Raw genomic sequence first — 7,515 nt, 5'->3', positions numbered from 1 at the left:
ATAAAAGCTTTTAGTATGATAATTTCCATGCCTCCTAGAACTATATTCTCCAAGATTCGTGCACGTGAAATTGACAAGCATGTTTTCAATTCACGTAGAAAATTGATATTGCCCCAAAACAGGAAGATATTTAACTACTAAAACCCAGTCATAGCTTTCAGCTCAGTGCAGGAAGTTTGTGATTCTAAAGCTTTAGAGAATGAAGGGTGACAAGCAAGAACAGCCTTTATAACTACCTTTCTCCAAAATATTTAGGAGCAGCTTCCAACCGTTAAACTCCAACCATACTTTCCTATGCATTCTTGCTTTGCCTAAGAGTACAAAGGGGAAGGAGTGAAATAATAAGAAAAATGAGCTTATGCTTTAGTGGGTTCAGTTCAATTTTTTGGCCATGAGATTGTTTGTGTGGATCCAGTTCAGTTTGTTGGCGAATATTGAAATTCATTTGTGAATTAGTTGGAAAATCACCAAACGCAGAGTTAAGGTAATCATGATTCCATTCTGTAGCAACCAAGGTTAGTGAACACCGAGAAAACAAAAGAGACCATGATAACAGGTTATGCAGATGAACACAGTCTGTATTTTTCTGTCTTACTTCTCACTGGCCACGAATCTCCACATTTCTTCCAGTTCTAACTCATAAAAATGCATTATTCAACAAACTATTTACTGGGTAGCTATTTTTTTAATTAATTCAACAAATATTTGTATTTTGCTTCTATAGTAGGCCAGGCACTGTCCTGGGATACAGGATAGTGTATACAGGATACAGGATCCTAGGATACTGGTAAAACAGAACAGGCACAGTTTCTGCTTTCATAAAACCTATTCCTTGATCTCATTTGTACTGCAAAAGGAGTACACAGAAATATAATATTCTCACAAGAAGTTTATGGTGTATTACCATGGCCAGCCAACCCAAGATCTCTCAGAAAACAACACAATAGACAATGACTAACAAGTGATGTAAACAATTACTGCTGAGTTAAGGAAAATCACTGTCACAGACATTCATTGCTGGTCTAGGGGTTCTGCCTAGAACCCCTCTCCTTCTATGAACTGACCCCATCCCCACTCCATAGCCAGTATTTCAATGTGACCCTGACCCCAGGAACTACACACATCACCTACAATCATCTATAATCTAAAATGGATTATGATAACTGGTATAATTGAGTTGAAACCCAAATAGCAGCTAAGATTTTGCTGTCACTTGAGATGTAAAGAAAATTGACTTTAATCCCCATTTTTGTCTTGTGACTCATAAGTATCTTCAGCCACCAAGTTCTGTTCTGCTGATTGCTTTTTTTTTTTTCTCTCTGCTTGGGGAGTGTATCTTTATTTCCACTGTTTTGAACCAAATAAACTTCTCCAAAGTAAGATAAAAGCCTCACTTTCATAAGGACTTTAAATGTGCGGCATACTTTACTGAAGGCTTTAGGGATATAGATACGAATGTACATCATCATTTAAACAGAGACCTTTAAATGGAACATTGATGTTACTAACTTAGTGTTTTTTACTCCTCTGCCCTGTTACTCAGCTGTTTCCTCCAACCTCCACCTGCTCTGTTCAGCTCAGTTCAGTCTCTCAGTCATGTCCAACTCTTTGCGACCCCATGAATCGCAGCACACCAGGCCTCCCTGTCCATCACCAACTCCCAGAGTTTACTCAAACTCATGTCCATCGAGTCGGTGATGCCATCCAGCCATCTCATCCTCTGTCATCCCCTTCTCCTCCTGCCCCCAATCCCTCCCAGCATCAGGGTCTTTTCAAATGAGTCAACTCTTCTCATGAGGTGGCCAAAGTATTGGAGCTTCAGCTTCAGCTTCAGCATCAGTCCTTCCAATGAACACCCAGGGCTGATCTCCTTTAGGATGAACTGGTTGGATCACCTTGCCGTCCAAGGAACTCTCAAGAGTCTTCTCCAACACCATAGTTCAAAAGCATCAATTCTTCGGCACTCAGCTTCCTTTATAGTCCACATGTGTACATGACTGCATGAAAAACCGTAGCTTTGGCCAGACGGAGCTTTGTTGGTCCACCCCCTCTACTCTACTCCCTGCAAACTCCTATTCTTATGCAAAGCAGTTGGGCCACATACTATATTGTCAGATCTTTTGCTATTCAATTATGTATTGGAGGATGAGCAAGACTTTTTCCTAAACAGAGGCAAATTCTTCCATAAGAAGTTGTGTTCCCTGTTAATGAGATTTTTTTAAAACCCACTACAGACTAATAACCAAGTACTTTGAGGAGACTAAATTGCTCTCCAAAGGGGAATTAACCATTGCTCCTATTATATCTGACATCTAGGGTAGAGCAGATGGTCTTCAATGTTTATTTAATTAGTTGTTAGATAGTTAAATACTGGGGTGTCTGGTTTCTTTAGATGGCTCTGCATATTCAATCATTCAGTGGTATCTGACTCTTTGAGACCTTTTAGATTGTAGCCCTCCAGGCTCTTCTGTACATGGGATTTCCCAGGCAAGAATACTGAAGTGGGTTGCCATTTCCTCTGCCAGGGGATCTTCCTGACCTAGGGATCAAACCCTCATTTCCTGCATTGCAGGTGGATTCAGGGAAGCCCCCTTAGATGGCTCTACACTCTGATAAAAATCCTCTGACCTTAAAGGAAATCCACAAAAGTTCTAATCCCTGAAAAAAGTTACGGCTCTTTTCATCCTAACTTAAGCCTTTAATATTGGGCTCCACTCAAAGTGTTTCTGTAGGAAACTCTGATTGATCTCCCTGATGTCAAGGTTTAGATCAAGGCATGATCCAGCTTTTCTCTGTTCTCATGTTTTCTTTTGTCATTCCCCAGTAATTTGTCTTACCTTTTTTTTTTCTTTTTAGTTCTTATGGTTTTTTTTAAAACTTATATTAAAGTTAAAAATGTGCATAGTTTAAGAAGTCAAATAGTTCAACAGTTTAAGAAGTCAAATAGTCAAAATAAGTCAAAACTCAATCCTCTAGCTTCCCAACCTATTCCCCACTCTCCAGAAGGAACCATTTCCAGAATGTTTAGCTTTCTAAATAGCACACTTGTACTGGTAATTTTTGATGTTCTTTTCTAACCATTATGTCTTATTCTCCCACTATAGGAAAAGAAAAGCAACTCTTTCACAACCAACCCACCATTGCAAGGTGGGTTCTTTTCCTCTCCCCCTGATATTCAGTGTTTATATAAACTCTTTTCACAGCTGAATCATGTAGTAAGCTCTGATAACATTTCCTTCTTGCATAGTTTTTGCATCCATGGAATTAGTTTCTTATTTTTTTTATTTTCTTTTGTTTCCTTTTTTTTAAAATTTCTTTTGTTTCCTATATTCCTATCACTAACTCTACACCAAAACTTTATATCAGGTGTCCAAATTTGCTCCCTATACCTTGCTGTAGATAATGTTTCTATTTCATCTATTGGAGGGAATTTCTCATAGGGTTTTCCAATAGGTTGCATTCTTTTCTTAGTGTAGAACTTTTGTTCCAGAATCCCTTCTCTTTTACCATGGGGATTTCCCTTCCTGTCTCTTCTTTCTTCCATATCTACCTTGGATGTACATAAAAATCATCTGGGGAAATTTAAAAGGCCCAGACCTCATCCAGACCAATTGCTTCAGAACCTTTGGAGATGGGCCCCTCCTTGTCAGTATTTCTTAAAGCATCCTGGTTGATTCCAGTGGGCAGCTGTGAATGAGAACCACTATTCTATCTGTATCATTCCTTGTTTACTTTCTAATTTTGGTGAAGCTCTGAGAAAGAGTACTTAAAAGATAAAATTTTGAGATGTTTCTTATCGGTGATGCTTTCATTCTGCTTTCCATTTGACTTCTTTGTCTAATGTAGAATTCATACTCAGAAATAATTTTTTTCTCTAAATTTTTGAAGACATTGCTGCACTCTCTCTCCATGTTGGTTTTGATAATTCTGAAGGTGTTCTGATTCCTACCCTTTCATATACAACCTGTGTTTTTCCCTCTAGATTTCTATAGGATCTTCCCTCTATCCCCATATTTTTAATTTTTTTAAATAATTGCCTTGGTGTGGATCTGTCTTCATCTATTTTCTTGCATATTCCTAGAAACTTTTAATATTGAAACTTGAGTATTATAATTCTTAGAAATTGTCAATTTTTTTATTAAAGACTTTATTCTTCTCTGCTTTTCCTCTGCTCTTTTATTCCAGAGTTCATATTTTTCAGGTGTTGGATTTTCCTGACCCATCCTCTACTATTCTTTACTCTACTTTCCAGTTTTCCACTTCTAAGTCTTTTTGGTCTACGTAATGGGCTGAATTGTGTTCCCCCACTTTCAAAAGTTAACGTCCTATCTGCCAGTATCTCAGAATGTGACTGTATTTGAAGATAAGGTCTTTACAGAAATAATCAAGTTAAAATGAGGTCATGAAGGTGGGACCTAATCCAATATGACTAGTGCCCTTTTAAGAAGAGGAAGATAGAATGCACACACACACAGAGGGAGAATGCCCTGTGAACGTGAAGGTGGCCACTAACAAGCTGAAGAGAGATGCCTCAGAAGAAACCAAATCTGCTTATACGTCGATCTTCACCTTCTAGCCTTTAGAACTGAGAAAATAAATTTCTGCTGTTTAAGACACCCAGTCTGTGATACTTTGTTATGGCAGCCCTAATAAATTAATAGTCTGCCTTTCTCTACTTTATAGTATTAATTTTATACTTTTCTTATATCTATTATCACTTTTTTTTGTTTCTGAGTTTTTTTGTTTTTGACAGGAAAGTAGGATTTATTGGTGGACATGAGTAAGGAGGGGACAGAGCCAAGGCCCTCATCAGTGCAGGGCCCACCATTTGTGCAGGGGCCATGATTAAGGATTTGACACCAGAGCCATCTAAGATGAACTGCTTTTCTGCCATCATATTTTCCAACTTATTCACATTAAACTTAGTAAATCCCCACTTCTTGGAGCTGTGGTCTTCTGGTGGCCAGGAGACTTGAACTTGTCCTTGCAAAGGTCCTCCATCACATGCTCCTTGTTCTGCAGCTCGGTACAGATGGACATGATGGCTTGGCCAATGTGGCCCCTGGCCACTGTACCCTAGGGCTTTCCAAAAATGCTGCACATGCTTGTCTGGAGCCTAGATTTGGGACAGCATGCAATCAGACATGAATGTCCACTGGAAAGTCTTGTTGCCAAGGTCCCATAAGGAAACCGATACAGGCAGTAGGCTGCATACACCACTGAAGAGGCTGCTGCTTGAGGCCGTTGCGTACTGGCCCCCTAAAGGCAAAGAGCACAGTTGGCTTAGTTAGCTGCAAATATTTCTGAGGGTTTTTTTTTTAAATGTTCCTTTAATAATAGCATCTTGCTCACATTTCAAGGACATAATATCCTCTCTTATCCCTCTAAGGATATCAATGGTAATTTTCCTTTCCATGTTCTCACATTTAAGCATAGTTTTGGTTTCCTCAAGTTGTCTCTTTTTGTGTGAATTTTTTAGCCTTTATCTTTTTTGTTAAAATTCCTCAGGTATCTAATTATCTGCTCATCTTTTAAGAAAAAGGTAAAAAAAAAAAAAAAAAAAAAACAGTGAGTGATAGAAAGGTTTGTTGACTGTGGGCTTATACCCTTTGATCTTTAACCCAAGCGTTGAAAACTAGTTGACTGCAGACTGTCTGAAACAAATGCATCTGCATTTTTTTTTTCTTCAATTAGAATTGTGTGCCTTTAGCTGTGAACAAAACCTTTACGTGCAAATCCCACCACTCCTTTTTGATTTAAGCTACTTGGAAGCTTGAAATTCTTACCCAATATCTTTTCTACTAGTCATATTCTTGCTTACTGTTTAACCCAAGCTCAGATGTCTCTATCTCCATGATATCTTCTCTGATACCCTCAGGCTGATATAAACTTTACCTACAATGGGTTTCATCACATTTCATTTCTCCATTAAAGCCCTTGCTATGACCCTCCTTCATGTGACAGATACTTGATGTGTAGTCGGATACTCCATGTGACTGTCCTGTGGTGGCAAGGACTCTCTTTCAGGTGTGTTAGTATTTCATATAGAAACTTCGGCAAAAACTCAGGAAAAAGTTACTTGAAAATCTTTAAGCTCAATGGGGAGGGATGGAAAGAGGGAAAGGAGAATGGGCGAGCATAATTTGATGTTCTTTCTAGATTAGATTTGATATTCATCCCTGAGTATTTGATTATTAAAACCACGAACTACAATTCCCCCCAACCCCACCCCCAAAGTAAGCAACAGGCCGAAATGTGGCTTTAATATTCTTCCAGATGATTGCACAGAGCTGATTCTGTTTCACATGATGAAACATTGCTCAAGCTGTAACAACAGAAAGAAGGAAAAAACACAAACTCCAACAAGCTAAATGAAAATGAGAATATTTCTGCCTATGGAGAGGTAATTTATCCTCATTTGTGATCTTGTGCCCTTTCAGAATTCAAATTGGATAAAGCATAAATTTGGACACATCTTCGAAAATGCCCATGTACAATAAATCATAGTTTGTGGCAATATTTTGAAAGCAGTGTTCAGGTATCTGAGGCCTTAGCATTTTGACTGCTGTTATTTCACGATGGCCTCAGTTGTAAAGTGTCCTCAGAGTTCGTAAGGGATATGAATTTTTGCTGTGCTTTCTTTCCGTTTCTACCTCAGGCTTTGGGAGCACAATCTGCCCTTTCATCCTAGTCACATCCCATCTGTAACTTAATTTGTCTTTTTCGTTTCTTACTCAGCTCCTCATGCTGGCCTAATTAGGCATCATTGGCTAACTCTTTGTTCCTATTAATCTGTCCCTCCCAGGACAGTTTGAACATTGTGGCTTTTAAATTATCGAGAGAGCTCTGGGAGTTACCAAATACAGACTCATTCATGTGAACCGTAAACAAAGTCAGTTTGGATTCACACAAATTTATGACTCTGCAAAGACCTTGAAGCCCCGATGGGTTTTAAGAACTGTATCTCCAAGTACTCTTAAACTGGACATGGTGGTTAAGGGTAGAGTAGGGTCCATACAACCCGAGTTCCCATCAAGCCACCACTCCTATTACAAAGACTGCGTGACCTCAGGAACTACTCGGCTCTCTATAAGCCCCAGTCCCCATCTGTGAAATAGGCAAAATAATTGTACCTATTTCAGAAGACATTTGTTGAGATAAAATGAAATAATGTGTTTGGCACACACTCTGTAAGTATCTGTTGCTGTGCTGTTTTTTTTTAACTAATGAGAACATCTGGGCTAAAACAGTGTCATACAAATAAACTTCAAGAACCATTGTCCGCAGTTGAGAAACTAGCTAGACCCCTATACCTGCCAAGTCCAAGCTGGAATAAATTAGTTAAATGAAGTCATACATACTCAGAATTTAATATTTAGGCAATTTTTAATGTAACATTTGGGAACTAGAATGATAAAGGAAAGAGAAGCATATGGCTTCCAATTTTTTTAATATTATAAAGAAAACTTCAGAAAGCAATAGACTTTCAGGTTAAAACCAGTGTTTTAAGAATAT

General features: G+C 38.5%; 1 non-coding gene across 1 annotated transcript; it reads right to left on the bottom strand.

The window, feature by feature from the left end:
• Nucleotides 1-5,163: 5,163 nt before the first annotated feature.
• LOC139034922 (small nucleolar RNA SNORA70) lies at nucleotides 5,164-5,297 on the bottom strand. The gene has a single exon (XR_011487493.1). It is a non-coding gene; the product is annotated as a small nucleolar RNA SNORA70 (small nucleolar RNA).
• Between the last annotated feature and the right edge of the window lie 2,218 nt (nucleotides 5,298-7,515).

The sequence above is a fragment of the Odocoileus virginianus genome, chromosome 4 (genome assembly GCF_023699985.2).
Source record: "Odocoileus virginianus isolate 20LAN1187 ecotype Illinois chromosome 4, Ovbor_1.2, whole genome shotgun sequence".
Taxonomy (NCBI): domain Eukaryota; kingdom Metazoa; phylum Chordata; class Mammalia; order Artiodactyla; family Cervidae; genus Odocoileus; species Odocoileus virginianus.
This window is presented reverse-complemented; position numbering and strand designations above follow the sequence as displayed.